Source organism: Stegostoma tigrinum, chromosome 39, assembly GCF_030684315.1.
Source record: "Stegostoma tigrinum isolate sSteTig4 chromosome 39, sSteTig4.hap1, whole genome shotgun sequence".
Lineage (NCBI taxonomy): Eukaryota > Metazoa > Chordata > Chondrichthyes > Orectolobiformes > Stegostomatidae > Stegostoma > Stegostoma tigrinum.
Window position 1 is genome coordinate 8,409,475 of NC_081392.1, and position 18,633 is coordinate 8,428,107.

Here is an 18,633-nt window from a genome sequence, read left to right on the forward strand (position 1 = left end):
GGTTCAGAGTTGGGACGAAGACCTGAAAGTTTCTGTCCAGCTTTGCTCACTGCTTGCAAGGACGAGAGGCCAACCCAAGCTTAACTTGCAGAGGGGTGAAAGGCAGCTCACCTTAACTCACCCCGTGAGGGAGTGGGATTGAGGGTGACTTTCCTGCGTGCAGTTCCAAGGACATGCCTGCCTCCGGGCCAGGACTTTGGTGGTCAAGGAAGGTGTTTTTATAACGTGGTCAGATCTGTGGTGATCCTTCTAACACTTGCCAGCCAGAGAGTAAGAGATTCCTGATGTGGGGCGGTGCTCCATACACTCTGTCTTCAATTTCATGGCCCCTTCCTGGGAAAATAAGCCACGAGAAACAGTCCTCAGCATTTTGCCTGCATAGTCTGACTCTAGGCATTGAAAATGTTCAGGGATGCTGACTCACAACAGTCCTTTCCCTCTCCCTCCATCTGCCCTTTATCTCCCCATACCTCCTTGATCGCTCTTGCTCCATTCTGTTTTCCACTCCATATATCACCACTGCTTCTTGCTTCCTTTTCTCTTTCTACTGACCCAGCCCCAAGTCTTTCTCTTTCGAATCAGTGAAGTATTAAGTACAGAAGAAGCCATTTGGCCCATCAAGTCTACACTGATGATAAAAAAAATTGTCTATCAACACAAACCCCACTTTCTCTGTAATCTCCTGTTCCCCATCTCTAGAATGTCTGGCCGGCATGGACAATTTGGACTGAAGGATCTATTTCCATGCTATACATCTCTATGACTCTATGACTCTTCCTTGCTCCATCTCCCCTGCTGCAAGTCTCCTCAGTTTAATTCATCTGCCTTCATCCCTTATTTCACTCCTTTTCTTTCTCCTTTATTTTCCAGCTAGTTTTTACCTTCTTTCTCTATTCCTCTCATTTTTGCTACACCCCACCATCATGCGTGAGTTATGAGTAGTCCTTTGGCCCCGTACAGAGTATAAGACCATAAGACAATAAGACATAGGAGCAGAAATTAGGCCATTTGGCCCACTGAGTCTGCTCGCCATTCAATCATGGCTCAACCCCATTCTCCTGCTTTCTCCCTGTAACCCTTGATCCCCTTGATAATCAAGAACCTATCTATTCCAGTCTTAAATGTATTCAATGACCTGGCCTCCACAGCCTTCTGTGGCAGTGAATTCCATAGATTCACCTCTCTCTGGTGGAAAAAGTTTCTCCTTATCTCCATCTGTATGTGCATCAAAATGGGAGCTATTAGCAGCATGGAAAAGCAAAGTAATGAGGTAAATGGTTCAAGGCCCAGCTTGAGGAGCATTTCCTCAGCCTCATAACAGTGTCCTCTTGGTAATTAATGCTGTTTTTTTTATCCTGACTAATTTAGCCCATCTCTAAAGCACAAATCCTCAATAGGCCTCCTTCATCTGATGAGTTGAACACTCCTTTCACAATATTGGCTTGAGATAACAGGCCTTCCTACCCCACAGGAGTGTCATGACATGTCTGAACAGGTCAATTAAAAATGCACAGAAAACCTGAATGGCTTCTAACTCTCTGATAATATGCAATTTGGAATCAATGCAGAGCTGATGGGAACACAGGACCTAGGAACAGGAGAAGGCCATTCAGCCCTTTGAGTCTGCTCTGCTATTCAATAAGATTGCGGCTGACCTGGGGTGATCTCAACACCATGGTCTGTTGTATGGCCATGCCAGCTCATTGTACTGTGGGAGCTGTTGCTCATGGTAGAAGTTGCTGCCTCCACTCTCCCTAAGTGTAGGGAACTGCATGGTCTCCTGTGGGACAGGAAAATCACTTCCTGATCTCGCTCTTGTCATTATCAAGGTGTAGTTAATGGTGTGTCAGCAACTTGTTACATAGGTATGATAGACACTATACCGGAGACTTTGAGGAGGTCCTGGATGTTAGATCTCGCTTCTTCGAAATCCCAAGCTGTTCTAGCCACAAGATCATATAATATCATCATAGTGGGTGATACTTATGACACTCCTCAGAGTTAACTCTTTTAGATCCATGACAAGAGTTTCCAGTCTGTCTTCTCCCTGCAAACCCCATCTAACTGAGCTGGCTCAAGGTTCAGAATCAAGCCATTTGACTTCAACAACAAATTGCTACATTTATAAAGCACCTTTAAAAGATCCAGTAAGCCTTCCATTAGACAGACCAGATTTGTATCCCCATGACTATTGAAAATTATAGGTCTAATTGAAGTGCTGCACAAGAGTGAACATGGGAGACAGTGAAAAATTATGTCTGCAGGTTAGAGGGTTCAGTCAAAAGCTTGGGGGCCGGGGGAGTGGCTTAAAGCTAAACTCCAAGGCGGCCATTTACAGCTGTTGTCAAGAAGCACTTCTTCACACAAAAGGGAAGAGAGTTGTGAACACAGCCCAGTCTATCACACAAGCAAACCTTCCATCCATTGATTCCATCTATACTTCCCACTGCCTTGAGAAGGCAGTGAACATCATCAAAAACCCCTCACACTCCAGTTAGAATCTCTCCCAGGATCTGTCAGACAGAAGACACAAAAGCTTAATCACGCAGACCAATGTGTTCGAGACCAGCTTCTTCCCTGCTGTTATTAGACTTCCACATTTTCAAATTTCAAGTTTAATATCAGTCTTGCTCTTTGTGCACCTTCTTTTCAGCTGTAACTTTCTATTCTTCACTCTGTTTTAACACCCTATAATCTTTGTTTGTTATGATCTGTCTGTACTACATGCAAAACAAAACTTTTCACTGTACGTACGTACGTATGATAATAATAAATCAAATCAAATTAAAATGAACAAAAGTTCTCCAGACGTTATGGGTTAACTGAAAATTTCAAAACTCACACTGATTGATTTTTATTCGATGAGGGTACTGAACCAAGGTGGGTGGATGGAGTTAAGATACAGATTTATTGAAAGGGAGAACAAGTTTAAGGGCTGAATGGCTTCTTGCTGTTCCTAGATTCTGGAGAAGCGCATCTCCCTATTTTAGTAGTCTGGAGTTCTTCTGTTCTGTAGAAGTCACACTGGACCTGAATCATTAATTCTGTTTCTCTTTCTACAAATGCTGCCAGACCTGCTGACTCTCTCCAGCAATCAGATCTCAGGCATCCACAGACCTTTGCATTTATCGAAGCAGATCTCCCCGATACCCTAACTTTCCCAATCAAATACTTGCTTACATTCTGACATTAATTTTTTTTTGTCACTAAATTACAAAGTACATTATTCTGAGTGTATTTTCCTTCCACCTACAGGGATGATTTGAGTTCCACGGCATTTTGTAATTTGCTGTAAAACACATTTCCTCTCAGCCCAGGGGGGCTTTAGCTTCAATTGCTGGCACTTGCAAGATGAAAACTGTGAATAGCGCTGATTGTAGGCAATTAAGGATTTCTTCGAGCCTCATTACTGCATTCAAAAAAAATCATACCTGCCAGGAATTGCAGAACACTACAATTACCACAGCCCCCCCACCGAAGCGGATGTTAATGCTTTACATGCATCTAATGTTCCAATTCTGCAGTATAAATAATGTCCCTCTGTCTGTAAAAGATTGCTTCATTCTACCAGACCTCTTGCAACCTCGCCATCAACATTCCTCTCTGCCTTTCATTGTTGCAGTAGATGTGGGCATCATTGTCAAGGCCAGCCATTTGTCCCCCCTCCAGGGTGAGGCGACCATATTGCTGTGGGTCTGGAGTCACATATAGCCTCCAATCTATGGGAAGGGCAGCAGATTTCCTTCCTTCAGGCATATTAGTAAACCAGAGATAGTAGAAATGGTAATAAAATGCGAGGCTGGATGAACACAGCAGGCCAAGCAGCATCTCAGGAGCACAAAAGCTTTGCAGACCGCTTTGCAGAACACCTCCGCTCAGTTCGCAACAAACAACTGCACCTCCCAGTCGCAAACCATTTCCACTCCCCCTCCCATTCTCTTTATGACATGTCCATCATGGGCCTCCTGCACTGCCACAATGATGCCACCCGAAGGTTGCAGGAACAGCAACTCATATTCCGCCTGGGAACCCTGCAGCCATATGGTATCAATGTGGACTTCACCAGTTTCAAAATCTCCCCTTCCCCAACTGCATCCCTAAACCAGCCCAGTTCATCCCCTCCCCCCACTGCACCACACAACCAGCCCAGCTCTTCCCCCCCACCCACTGCATCCCAAAACCAGTCCAACCTGTCTCTGCCTCCCTAACCGGTTCTTCCTCTCACCCATCCCTTCCTCCCACCCCAAGCCGCACCTCCAGCTACCTACTAACCTCATCCCACCTCCTTGACCTGTCCGTCTTCCCTGGACTGACCTATCCCTTCCCTACCTCCCCACCTACACTCTCTCCACCTATCTTCTTTACTCTCCATCTTCGGTCCGCCTCCCCCTCTCTCCCTATTTATTCCAGTTCCCTCTCCCCATCCCCCTCTCTGATGAAGGGTCTAGGCCCGAAACGTCAGCTTTTGTGCTCCTGAGATGCTGCTTGGCCTGCTGTGTTCATCCAGCCTCGCATTTTATTATCTTGGAATTCTCCAGCATCTACAGTTCCCATTATCTCTGATAGTAGAAATGGTAGATGCTGGAGAATCTGAGATAACAAGGTGTGGAGCTGGATGAACACAGCAGGCCAAGCAGTGTCAGAGGAGCAGGATAGCTGACATTTTGGGGTCTATCTTCTCCTCTATCCATCTTCTGTCCGCTTCCCACACCTCCCTATTTATTTCAGAACCCCCTTCCCCTCCCCCATTTCTGAAGAAGAGACTAGGCCCGAAACATCAAGCTTTCCTGCTCCTCTGATGCTGCTTGGCCTGCTGTGTTCATCCAGCTCTACACCTTGTTATCTCAGATTCTCCAGCATCTGCAGTTCCTACTATCTCTAGTAAACCAGTGTTTTTTTTTAAATCAGTCAATGATATTTGTCCTGGTCACCATCATTGAGATTAATTTATATTCCAGATTTATTGATTACATTTCCTTCTGATGGGATTTGACACATGTTCCCAGAGCATTAGCCAGGCTTGCAGCCACAGGGTCAAGGGGCTAAATGTCTTTCTCTTTTTATTTGTGTGTCTCTTGGTCGAGTCATACAGTGTGGAAACAGACCCTTCAATCCAACCAGTCCACGTCGACCATGATGCCAAACCAAACTAATCCCACCTGCCTGCGCTTGGCCCATATCCCTCTAAACCCTTCCTACTCATGTACTTATCCAAATGACTTTTAAACATTGTAACTGTACCCACATCCACCACTTCCTCTAGAAGGTCATTACACACATGTACCACACTCTGTAAAATATTGCTTCTCATATCTTTTTAAAATCTTTCTCCTCTCACCTAAAAATATGGCCTTTAGTCTTGAAATCCCCAACCCTCGAGAAAAGGCACCCGCCATTCACATTATCAACACCCCTCATTATTTTATACCCCTCCATAAGGTCACCCCTCAACCTCCTACACTCCAGTGAAAGAAGTCCCTGCCTATCTAGCCTCTCCATATAACTCAAACCCTCCCTTCCTGGCAACATCCCGGTAAATCTCTTATGCGTCCTTTTCAGCATAATAACATCGTTCCGATAACAGGGCAACCAGAACTGGGCACAGTATCCAGAAGAGACCTCGCCAATATTCTGTGCAACTTCAACATAATGTCCCAACTCCTGTACTCAAAGGTCTGACCAATGAAGGCAAGCTTGCTAAATGCCTTCTTGTGTCGGGGGGAGGGAGGGCGTAGAAAAATAGAGGGGAGCATAATTAGAAGCCATCCCCAAAATTCTGAGAAAGGGTAATTTGGTCTGAAACATTATTTCTGATTTGTGTCCACAGTTGCTGCCAAACCGGCTGAGATTTTCCAGCAATTTCTGTTTACAGCATCCGCAGTTCTTTTGGTTTTTCGACGAAGGTAACACGTGGGATGTTTTCCTTCACGGGGTAAGGTATTGAACATGTGGATAGGGATGGAATGCTCTATCTGAACGAGACACTGGTTAAGTCATAGATAGATTTGTGTACACAGTTCTCGTAACTGCATTACAAGAAGGGTGTAAACACTCAAGAGTATACAGAGGAGCTTTATAAGAATGTCTGTCAGGATTAAAAATTGCAGCTGTGACGAAAGGTTTGAGGGGCTATGCGAATTGAGGGGTGACAGATTTAAGACAGATGTCAGAGGCAGGTTCTTTACTCAGAGAGTGGTAAGGGTGTGGAACGCCCTGCCTGCCAATGTAGTTAACTCAGCCACATTAGGGGCATTTAAACAGTCCTTGGATAAGCATATGGATGATGATGGGATAGTGTAGGGGGAGGGGCTTAGATTAGTTCACAGGTCGGCGCAACATCGAGGGCCGAAGGGCCTGTTCTGCGCTGTATTGTTCTATGTTACGTTCTATTAACCACCGGATCTGTATTTGTTGCAAACTTCAAAGAATTATGTACCATTAGGTTTCTCTCTATTCTGCAACATCACCCAAGGCTCTACTTTTAATTGTGATGTGGAGGTGCTAGTGTGGACTGGGGTGGACAAAGTCAGAAGTCACTCGATACTAGCTTATAGTCTAACAGATTTATTTGAAATTGCAAGCTTTTTAGAGCATTGCTCCTTTGTTGGATTCAACACTACCCAAGGCCCTACCTTTAATGGTATATGTCCTGCCCTTGTTTGTTTTATCAAAATGCAATACTCACAGGAGCGGGTTGGGTTTGAGTCCAGGTTTTCGTATTGAAAAATCTGACCTGTGTACTTTTGCAGCTTCAAAAATATATACCCACATTCAGTGACATTACCACGCACCATCATTGCCTTGAAATCTGTCCAGGCTAGGGTCAAATGAAAATTTCAAAATTGGGATTGATAACTTTTTGTTGAATAAATGTATTAAGGGATATGGAGCGAAGACAGGTAGATGGAGTTAAGATAACAATCAGAAATGATCCAATGGAATAGCAAACTGAATGGCCTCCTCTTGTTTTGTGTCGCTTGGTAAGCTTGCAGGGAACATACAGATTAAGAGTAATTGCTTCTATAGGTATGTGAAAAGAAAAAGATCGGTAAAAACAGTTGTAGATCCCCTACAGAAAGAAACAGGGAATCTACAATCAGGCACAAAGAAATGGCGACCAATTAAATACATACTTTAGCTCTGTTCTTCACAAAGGAAGACACAAATAACATCACAAAACATATGGGAGATCTCGGGGTGCAATGGGAAGGAAGAATTGAGATAAATTAGTAGGGAAATGATATTGGGAAAACTAAATGAGATTAAAGGCAGATAAATCCTCAGGGTCTAAGCACCTTCTTCCCAGGTACTTAAGGAAGTGGCCCAAGGTGTGTTAATGGTGATTTTCTAAAATTCCTTATACTCTGGAAGAGTTCCTACAGATTTCAGGGGATCTAATGTAACCCCACTATTTAAGGAAGGAGGCAGAAAGAGAGCAGTTAATTATAGACTGGTTAGATTGACATTGGTAGTGTGGAAAATGTTGGAATCCATTAGAAAAGATTTAATAGCAGAGCACTTGGAAAACAGTGTCAGGATTGGATAGTCAGAAATAATTTACAAATGAAAAGGCATGCTTGACAAATATACTTTAGTTTTTTTCAGTATATAACTAGTAGAGTGGATAAGGAGGAGCCAGTGAATGTGGTTTACTTAGATTTTCAGAATGCTTTCAATAATGTACTAATGAGAGATTAGTTTGTAAAGTTAAAATGTATGGTATTACAGGTTGCATAATGAAATGGATTGAGAATTGGTTGGCCGACAGGAAACAAAAAGGAATGAAAGGGTTTTTTTCCAGTTGACAGCCTGTGACCAACGATGTACCACAGGGATAAGTGCTTGGACCCCAGCTATGATAGAGTCATAGAGTCATACGGTTTGGAAATAGACCCTTCAGTCCAACCAGTCCATGCCGAACATAATCCCAAATCAAACTAGTTCCACCTGCCTACTCCTGGCCCATATTCCTCCAAACCTTTCCTATTCATGTACTTATCCAAATGTCTTTTAAATGTTGTAACTGTATGCACATCCACCACTTCATCAGGACATTCATTCTATACATGAACCACCCTCTGCATAAAAATATTGTCCCGCATGTCTTTTCTACATCTTTCTCTGCTCATTTTAAAAATGTGTCTCGAAATTCCACATCCTAGGGAAAAGGCAATTACAATTAACTTTATTCATACCTCTCCTTATTTTATAAACTTCTATCAGGTTGCCTCTCAAACTTCCTACAGTCCAATCATAAAAGTCCCAGCCCATTCAACCTCTCCCTATAACTCAAACCTTCCATACCCGGCAACATCCTGGTAAATCTCTTCTGAATGTTCTCAATCTTAACAATATTACTTATATGGGTAAACTACATATCTCCAAGTTTGTAGATGACGTAAGTCAAAGAGGGAGGGTATTCTGTGAGGAGGAGCACAGGAGCTTCAGTGTGATTTGGACACCTTAAGTAAATGGACAAATGCACGGCAGAAGCAGTATAATGAGCATAAATGTAAACAGGAAGGCAGATTATTATCTAAATGGGGGTAGATTGGGAAACGGGAGGTGAAACATGACTTTGGTGTCCTTGTACACCAGCCCCTGAAAGTAAACTTTGCAAGTGCAGCAGGTGGTGAAGAAGGTAAATGTTATATTGGCCTTCATAGTGAGAAGGTTTGAGTACAGGAGCAGGGATGTCTTCCTGCAGCTGTACAGGGCCATGGTGGGACCAAACCTAGAAAATATTGTGCAGTTTTAGTCTCCTTAACTGAGGAAAGATGTTATGGCAATGGATGGAGTGCAAAGGAGGTTTTCCAAACTAATTCCTGGGATGGCAGAACTGACTGTTTAAGGAGAGACTTGATTGGTTAGGAACCATATTCACTGGCATTTAGAAAAGTGAGGGGTGGTCATGTAGAAACCTATAAAATTCTAAAAGGATTAAACTGTTTAGCTGTAGAGAGGATGACCAAGGAGCCCAGAACCAAGAGTTATAGAACATAGAACATTACAGCACAGTACAGGCCCTTTGGCCCTCGATGTTGTGCCGACCTGTCATACTGATCTCAAGCCCATCTAACCTAGACTATTCCATGTACATCCATGTGCTTGTCCAATGACGACTTAAGTGTACCTAAAGTTGGTGAATCTACTACCATTGCAGGCAAAGCGTTCCATTCCCTTACTACTTTCCGAGTAAAGAAACTACCTCTGACATCTGTCCTATATCTTTACCCCTCAATTTAAAGCTATGCCCCCTCGTGCTCGCCGTCACCATCCTAGGAAAAAGGCTCTCCCTATCCACCCTGTCTAACCCTCTGATTATTTTATATGTTTCAATTAAGTCACCTCTCAACCTTCTTCTCACTAATGAAAACAGCCTCAAGTCCCTCAGCCTTTCCTCGTAAGACCTTCCCTCCATACCAGGCAACATCCTAGTAAAATTAGGAACTAGGGAATAATATTCTTTTTGCAATTAGTTTGAGGGTCTAATTGTTAATGTAGTTAGTGATTAGTGGATAAGGAAAATTGCAAGGCTGTCCTGAATAAATGTTGTTTTAAGGTTTTACATGAACTACACCAACAGAATCATCCATATAATGCAGAATGTTAAGAAAGATGGAATTGAAGAGAGTAAACTTCAATAGTAGGGTCCTGTTCCAACCATATTTTTAATCCTCCATTCTATTTGTCACAACTAAACAGCAGAACTAAGCATGGGCCCCATTCAGCAAATCTTAGTAAAGTATCAAATAGAACAAGTAATTGCTAAAAGATAAAACAAATTATGGTCTAAGAAAAAAGGATGAGTCGTTTAGGACAGAGATGAGAAAGAACTTCTTCACCCAGAAGTAGTGAGCCAATGGAATTCTCTGCCTCGTGAAGCTAGTGAGATGAAAACATTGAAGGCTTTCAAGAAAGATATAGATATAGTTCTCAGAACTAAAGCGATTAAGGGATATAGGGATGGAGTGGGAACAGGAGACTGAGCTGGATGATCAATCATGATAATACAGAATGGCGGAGCAGGCTTGAAGGGCTGAATGGCCTACTCTTGTTTCTACTCTCTATATTTCCTGGTGGTGGCCCTCATTGAAATGTGCAAGTTTCCTAAACTGGTGCTAATCAGTTACAGTGGAGATCCGGCTGCAGAAATGATGATTTGGGGTGGGGGGTGGGAGGTGTTAGGGGGCGGGCAGGGTGGCGGGGTTTGTGGTGGGCTGTCTCATTTCTGTGAGAATGCCATTTCTATGAGAGACTGGATAGGGGCCTTTGGTCAGGGCATTACCTGGTGTCTTGGAGTAGTATTGAAATTTGAAACATCACCCTTTCTCTGCTCCATGGCGGAAGAGCGGAGAAGTGAAATGCGAAGCCTGAGCAGAGATGCTTTGATGGGTGATTATTCAAAGCTGAGCATCTGACCCTTCCTGGTGACTAGGAGCTTGAGGCTCTCAGAACCTGCTGAGCATATCTGAAACGACAAATCCTGTCAGCCAATTGATTTGGGGTCAGAGATAATGGGAACTGCAGATGCTGGAGAATCCAAGATAACGAAGTGTGGAGCTGGATGAACACAGCAGGCCAAGCAGCATCTCAGGAGCACGAAAGTTTCGGGCCTAGACCCTTCATCAGAGAACGGGGATGGGGAGAGGGTTCTGAAATAAATAGGGAGAGAGGGGAAGGCGGACCAAAGATGGATAGAGGAGAAGATAGGTGGAGAGGAGAGTATAGGTGGGGAGGTGGGGGGGGATAGGTCAGTCCGGGGAGGACGGACAGGTCAAGGAGGCAGGATGTGGCTGGCACCAGCCCAGCTCGTCAGTGCCTCCCTAACCTGTTCTTCCTCTCACCTATCCCCTCCTCCCACCTCAAGCCGCACCTCCATTTCCCACCTACTAACCTCATCCCGCCCCCTTGACCTGTCTGTCCTCCCTGGACTGACCTAGCCCCTCCCTACCTCCCCACCTATACTCTCCTCTCCACCTATCTTCTCCTCTATCCATCTTCGGTCCGCCTCCCCCTCTGTCCATACTTATTTCACGAACCCTCTCCCCATCCCCCTTTTTTGATGAAGGGTCCAGAAATGAAACGTCAGCTTTTGTGCTCCTAAGATGCTGCTTGGCCTGCTGTGTTTATCCAGCTCCACACTTTGTTATCCAGCCAATTGGTTTGGCCAGGGTGCTTCAGATGATGTATTACTCCAGCAAGACCAATTTCAGCAATTTGCATTACCAAAGGATTACAGCATTTTTCACCACTGTGAGGACTCCCTTTGCAAAGATGTGACAACTCAAGTGCTATATTAATCAGTACAGAAAGCATGCGGACAGATATTGAGGTTACCTTAAAACCCAGGCACTCACAAAAAGAAATCATTTGGCCATCAGCAGTTAAGAAAAGGAATCATTCAACCACTCTCAAGGTAGCTTGACTGGATCACAACCAATCACAATTTGATCCTTTCATAGGCTTTTGAGAAGATTTGTAGCTTAGTTGTGGTTGAGGTTGTAGATTTGCTCACTGAAGCAGAATTGCACAAACCAGAACAGGAGCACATACACTGAGTTTTTAAAAGGAATAGATACCCAAAAAGCACAATCTGCCTTTTCCTCTGTGAGAGACCACAACAAGAAAACACAACACGGCCAGATACACTCATCACCCAACTGTACATCAGAAACGTTTCGGAGATGACCACATGACTACTCAGACCCCTAGGTATCGGAGTGGCCCACAAACTAACAACCACCCTGTGACAGCCATTGACCCATAAAACTAATGTAATATACACAATACCCTGCAAGGACTGTGAGAAACATTACTTAGGCCAAACTGGAAGAAAACTGACAATACAGATACACAAACATCAACTAGGCACCAAGAGACATGACCAATTCTCACTGGTCTCAATACACATGGACAAAGAAGGACACGGATTTGACTGGGACAAGACATGCATAATAGCATGAGCCAAACAGAGGCACGCCAGGTAATTCCTGGAGGCCTGGCATTCCATCCTGAACTCCATCAATAAACACATTGAACTGGACCCTGTGTACAAACCAATGAAAAGAGAACCAGAAGTGATGCCAACCACCCCAGCAAACCCAGGCATATTATTAATAACAAGCGGGATAGAACACTAATGCTTCACAGAGGCGCACTGACCATGTTACCTAACAGGGTGACAAAATGTTTGCAACCGAACGCACGGGCTCGGCGAGCAAGACTACAACCTTTACAGCCAAGTGTGAACTTTGGTGAAGAAGTTGCTACATTTAGTCCCATTCCCCCACCTGTTGCTAGTTGGCGTGCAAATATTTAAAATGTATTCTCCCATCCTTCTTTTGGTTTGTTTTCTAAGGCTTGGACCATGCATTTTTGTTGTGTCAGTTCACACATATCGTTGGCCATAGCCTTTTGCAAGATGGCTGACCAGAGGAGGCTTTCAATCTCTAAATGCCTGTTGCCAAGCAGATTCATAGTATTTGCAGGCTGATAATCGGCCTGTCTGACCCCATTGCAAACACACCTCCTATGGCTAACAAGCCCTATTGTTGGATTTGCACCCAGAACTTCTGATCTAGACAGAGGAACACTACCACTCCACTGAAGAAGAGTAGTCTTATGAGGACAGGTTGTGTAGGTTGGACTTGTACTCACTGGAGTTTGAAAGACTGAGAAGCAACCTTATTAAAATCTAGGATAACACAGTGTAGAGCTGGAAGAACACAATAGGCCAGGCTGCATCAGAGGAGCAGGAAAGCTTTCCTGCTCTTTCCTGCTCCAGCTCTTACAATCTCTTGTTAAAACCTATATGCTTTCCAGCATCTGCAGTTCCCATTATCTCTGCTTTTCAGAGCTGTTGCCAGGATAGATGGGGAGAACTGGTTTACCCTTGTGAGACAGTCTAGGATCACAGGGCATAATCTTGGAATGAAGTCTCGCACATTTAAGACAGAGGTGAGTAGGACTTTCCTCTCTCAGAGAGTAATGAATGTGTGGGATTCTTTACTGCAGAGGGCTGTTGAGGCTGGGTCATTAAGTATATTCAAGGTTGAGAGAGACAGATTTTTAGGGAATAAAGAATTATGGGGAATTGAGGGATATGGAGACAAGGCAGAAAAGTGGAGGTTAGAATTATCAGATCAGCCATGATCTCATTGACTAGTGGAATAGACTAAATGTCATGTGGTCTTATAACAGTAGGCCATTCGGCTCATCGAGCCTGCTCCTCCTGATCACAGTTAATCCTCTAACTCAATGCTGTACTCCTGTGCTCCCTCCTTTTTCAACTACAGAGAATTCGATAAACATTTGAAACAGAAAGTACTACTGGGAGTAGAGATAGAGAAGGGTCATGCAATGAACAGCTCAATTCATTAAAAGAGCTGCTGCCGGTTTGCTGGGCCAGGCAAGACCTCCTTTAAACACATCACGTATAGAAAGTCAGAGTATGCTGGTTGGTCAAACAGGGAATAACATTCACAGTGAAAAATTAAATAGAAGGGACTAACCAATCACTATGTTTTTAACACCTTGGGGAGAGCTGATGGCCTAGTGGTATTATTGCTGGACTGTTAATTCAGGGACCCAAATAATGTTCTGCGGACCTGGGTTTGAATCCTACCGCAGCAGATGGTGGAATTTGAATTCAATAAATATCTGGAATTAAGAGTCTAATGATGACTGTGAATCCATTATCAATTGTCAGAAAACACCTTCTGGTTCACTAATGTCCTTTAGGGAAGGAAACTGCCATCCTTACCTGGTCTGGCTTACGTGTGACTCCAGACCCACAGCAATGTGGTTGACTCTTAACTGCCCTCTGGGCAATTAGGGATGAGCAACAAATGCTGGCCTAGCCAGCGATGCCCCTCATCACGTAAAAAACACCTCATGGTGAGTGTTGAACATTTGTGAATTACAAACTTTTTCTGTTGGTGCTGAGATTTGTTTCATACTTTTTTCCTGATGTTCTGACATAATAGATCTCTACCTTGATATCAGACGCCGTGATGAAATTGAACGCAATGTCCACTCAGTCAATCATCCTGTTAAGAGAGTTACTGAAGTTTGTTACCCAACTTTGTTGCTATTTTTGTGTAAGATCTATTTATTTATGTTTCGGACAATTTTGCTTTCTTGCGATCAATTAAAGCAGCAGTTGTGTATCTGCTTGAGGGCTTGCATTAACAGATAGGCTTTAGTAAAGTTCTACTTGAAAGGCTGTTACTTCAGCTGAAGACATTGAGTATTCTCGATCGAATTGGCTAAAATGGGAAACTAGCGCATGCTATTTAAAAGAATGCTGTTGAACTGGGGGAATTAGATGGAATATTGTGGTTCAGGGAGTGTTGCTCAGATGCCTGCTGTTTCTGATGATCATTTGCAAACATAAACTGTTCAAATTAATACATAAGTAAGGGCCAATAAAGTCTAAGGATGGCTATCTAAATATTTGCAAATGGACAGAACACTGTTAGGTGAACTACATAGAACATTCAGCACAGATATTGGCCATGCAGCCCAACCGATCTGTGCTGGTATTTACGGCCTGTGCAAATCCTCTCCCATCCCTCTTCAACTAACTGTATTCAACAAAAACTGCTACAAGTAATTTGCTCAGAAACACTGAGTGAAATAACTTGAAATGAAACACAGGTTCTCATGGAAATCAATGCTAAAGCTATAGTCATGTTCCTTTGGGCCTTTTCTTGGCTGGAAACACAAAAATACAAGTCGCTATATTGCATCTCAAGCTGAAATAGTATGTGCATTCCGAACTGAAAAAGCATGCACACTATATTAAGCTGAATATGGCAGAAATACAAATTATCAGTTGATTGGATTGACAGAGCTGCTGGATCACTATCACCACCTGCTGGGCATTTGTGGCTCATGTTTACTCTTCACTTTCCCTTTATAGAACATAGAACATAGAACAGTACAGCACAGAACAGGCCCTTCAGCCCACAATGTTGTGCCGACCATTGATCCTCATGTATGCACCCTCAAATTTCTGTGACCATATGCATGTCCAGCAGTCTCTTAAATGTTCCCAATGACCTTGCTTCCACAACTGCTGCTGGCAACGCATTCCATGCTCTCACAACTCTCTGTGTAAAGAACCCGCCTCTGACATCCCCTCTATACTTTCCTCCAACCAGCTTAAAACTATGACCCCTCGTGCTAGCCATTTCTGCCCTGGGAAATAGTCTCTGGCTATCAACTCTATCTATGCCTCTCATTATCTTGTATACCTCAATTAGGTCCCCTCTCCTCCTCCTTTTCTCCAGTGAAAAAAGTCCGAGCTCAGTCAACCTCTCTTCATAAGATAAGCCCTCCAGTCCAGGCAGCATCCTGGTAAACCTCCTCTGAACCCTCTCCAAAGCATCCACATCTTTCCTATAATAGGGCGACCAGAACTGGACGCAGTATTCAAGTGCGGTCTAACCAAAGTTTTATAGAGCTGCAACAAGATCTCACGACTCTTAAACTCAATCCCCCTGTTAATGAAAGCCAAAACACCATATGCTTTCTTAACAACCCTGTCCACTTGGGTGGCCATTTTAAGGGATCTATGTATCTGCACACCAAGATCCCTCTGTTCCTCCACGCTGCCAAGAATCCTATCCTTAATCCTGTACTCAGCTTTCAAATTCGACCTTCCAAAATGCATCACCTCGCATTTATCCAGGTTGAACTCCATCTGCCACCTCTCAGCCCATCTCTGCATCCTGTCAATGCTCCACCTCCCTCTCTTATCCTTCTGAGTATCTGTCTTCTTCTCTCCCTTCAATTCTGGGTGTTTCCCTTTCTCTCTCCTTTTCAATTTTTTTCTGTCTCTTTTAATTCTGGTTGCCTGTCTTTCTAGTGAGATGGTTTTCATTATTCCTTGAATGATACTATGGTTACAAGACGATAATGCAGAATTGACAACACATTTTGAGGAAACAGGGCATTTTAAAAGTGCCAAATTGAGAAAATGTCAGTGGAGAAATGTTAAGTGAGGATTGCCCTCATGTGTTTTGCATTTTCCTCTTAAATGTATTTATAGTATGTGCAAGACATTCCTTATTCCAAAACAATAAATCCACAACAACTTGGAACCAGGGATGGAAAGGGCTGAAAGAAATCTGGGAGAGAGAGGAGACTGAACATTGACCTTTGCAGAGTGGAAATCAGGCAATCCAGCAGAAGATACTGCAGAAAGAGATAGTCTCTCAGATTAAAGTAGAAGTGGTAGTCAGATCTTGGGCACTAGGAATGAACCTTATGTTAAACAGGGCAAATCAAGATTTAAAAGAATAATTGTTATCTAGAACTATCCTGTCAGGGGCACAGACAGGAGATTCTGAGTCAGTGTCATGAGTCTAGGATAGTACGTTGCTTTCAGGATGAGGACATCTCAAAACATTTGAAGCATATTGTCAAAGGAGAGAGTGAGAAGCCAGAAGTTGCTGCACACATTGGTAGGAACAACATACTTAGGGAAATGGGTTAAGGCTTTGCAGTGTGAGTATAACAGGTAAGGTAGAAGTTTAAAAAACACAACATCAAAAGTAGTAATCTCCGGTTTGCTTCCAGTGCCAACTTCTAATGAGGGAAAGAATAAAAGGATAGGGGGGATAAATTGATGGCTGAAGAGGTGGTGCAATGTTCAGGGATTCGGTTTCTTGGATCATTGGGATCTCTGCTGAGACAGGAAAGACTTGTTCAAAAAGGATAGGCTACACCTGAACTGGAAAGGGACTAATATTCTAGTAGGAAGATTTCCTAGTTCTATTTCGGAATCTGCAAACTTTTACAGAAGGTGGGTGGGGGCTTCCTAAGTAGCTGTGAAAATAGAAACAGATGAGGATGGTTCTGAATCAGAAACTAGCAAGTTAATTAGAAAAGACAGACAAGAGCAGGTCAGTAAACAAAGTAACTCTAAAGAATTAAACTGCATTTATTTCAGTTCTTACAGGTAAGGCTGATAAACTCAGGGCATGTACAGGGACATTGGACTGGGATGTCGTAGCTATTACAGAAGTTTGGCTGAGGAAAGGGCAGGACTAGCAGCTCAACATTCTGGGTTTTAGATGTTATAGGAAAGATAGAAAAAGAGGCAAGAAAGCAAGAGGAGTAACATTTTTGATTAAGGAAAATACTACAACTGTAATTAGAGAAGATATATCTGAGGGATCACTTAGTAAATACATATAGGTTTAAATTAGAAACAAGAATGGGATGATCACCTTGATGGGATTATACCACGGTCCCCGCTATGGTCAGAGGGAAATTGAGAAACAAGCATGTAGACAGATCTCAAAATTTATGTAAGAATCAGAAGGTTTTACTAGCAGCGGATTTTAATTTTCCAAACACTGACTAGTTCAGCCATTGTTTTAAAGGTTCGGATGGTGAAGAATTTGTTAAATGCGTTCAAGAAAATTTTCCTTATCAACATGTAAAAACTCCGACTGGAGAAGAAGCAAAACTTGACTTTCTCTTGGAAAATAAGACAGGGCAAGTGACTGAAGTGTTAAAAGGGGAACGCTTTGGATTAGTGATCATAGTACTATTAGTTTTAAATTTGTTACGGAAAAGGGTAAATCTTCTATAAAAGTTAAAGTTCTTAATTGGAGTAACACAAATTTTAAGGGTATGAAACAAGAATTTTCAAAAGTAGCCTGTTTGCACATAAAGTGATGAGTGACAAGTGGAAGACCTTCAATAGGGTGATAATGAGAATTCAGAGGCACTATGTTCCTGTCAGAGTGAGAGGCAAGGTTGATAAGATTAGAGAACAATGGATGAATAAAGATTTTGAAGTTCTAGTCAGAATAAAAAAGAATCATATATTAGATAAAAACAGCTGGGATCAACAGAATGTCTTAAGTATGTAGGGGCATTTTAGAGAAAGGAATCAGGAAGGCGAAGAGGGGAAATTAGATAGCGTTGGCAGATAAGGTTGAAGATAATGCAAAAAGATTCTACAAATACATTAAGAGCAAGAGAGCAACTAGAGATAGAGTAGGATGCCTTAAAGATCAACAAGATCATCTTTGCTTTGGAGATGGGACAGGTATTTAATGAATATTTTATGTCAGTTTTTACTGTTGAAAAAGAAATAGAGACCAGAGAACTCAGGGAAATAAATAGTGATGTTTTGAAAACAGTTCACATTATAGAAGAGGAAGTGTTGGAGGCTTCAGAAAACATAAAGGCAGATAAATCTCCAGGACCTGATCAAGCATGTCCCAGGATATGGTGGAGGAAATTGTGGGGCGCCTTTCAGAAATATTAGTATCATCTATAAACGCAGAAAAAGTACAAGAGAACTGACGGGTAGCTAACGTTGTACCGTTGTTTAAGAAAGGCTATAGGAGAAACCTGGTAACTACAGACCTGTGAGTCTGACATCAGTAGTGGGTAAATTGTTGGAGGTGATTTAGAAAGATAGGATTTATGTGCATTTGGAGAGACAAGGATTGATTGGGGATAGTCAGCATGGTTTTGTGCAAGGAAAATATTGTGATCAGAGATAATGTGCTCCTGAGATGCCGCTTGGCCTGCTGTGTTCATCCAGCCCCACACTTTGTTATCTTTGTGCAAGGAAACCTGTGTTTCACAAGCTTGATTAAGTTT